The sequence below is a fragment of the Phoca vitulina genome, unplaced genomic scaffold (assembly GCF_004348235.1).
Source record: "Phoca vitulina isolate PV1807 unplaced genomic scaffold, GSC_HSeal_1.0 scaffold115, whole genome shotgun sequence".
NCBI classification, from domain to species: domain Eukaryota; kingdom Metazoa; phylum Chordata; class Mammalia; order Carnivora; family Phocidae; genus Phoca; species Phoca vitulina.
In genome coordinates this window covers 875492-875856 of record NW_022589818.1, presented here as the reverse complement: position 1 = coordinate 875856, position 365 = coordinate 875492, and the positions used below count along the sequence as shown (strand labels likewise).

General features: G+C 77.8%; 1 protein-coding gene across 9 annotated transcripts in view; it reads right to left on the bottom strand.

Moving 5' to 3' along the window:
* Window positions 1-365, bottom strand: part of ARHGEF2 (Rho/Rac guanine nucleotide exchange factor 2) — a 32069-nt gene that overhangs the window by 2918 nt on the left and 28786 nt on the right. The gene's annotated exons all lie outside the window — the stretch shown is intronic.

Below are 365 nucleotides of genomic sequence, written 5' to 3'. Positions count from 1 at the left end.
CTCCTGCCCTGCCCGCTCTCCCCTCCCCTGCCCGCTCTCTCCTGCCCTGCCCGCTCTCCCCTCCCCTGCCCGCTCTCCCCTGCCCTGCCCGCCCTCCCCTCCCCTGCCCGCTCCCCCCTGCCCTGCCCGCTCTCCCCTCCCCTGCCCGCTCTCTCCTGCCCTGCCCGCTCTCCCCTGCCCTGCCCGCTCTCCCCTCCCCTGCCCGCTCTCCCCTCCCCTGCCCGCTCTCTCCTCCCCTGCCCGCTCTCCCCTCCCCTGCCCGCTCTCCCCTGCCCTGCCCGCTCTCCCCTGCCCTGCCCGCTCTCTCCTCCCCTGCCCGCTCTCTCCTGCCCTGCCCGCTCTCCCCTCCCCTGCGCGCTCTCTCC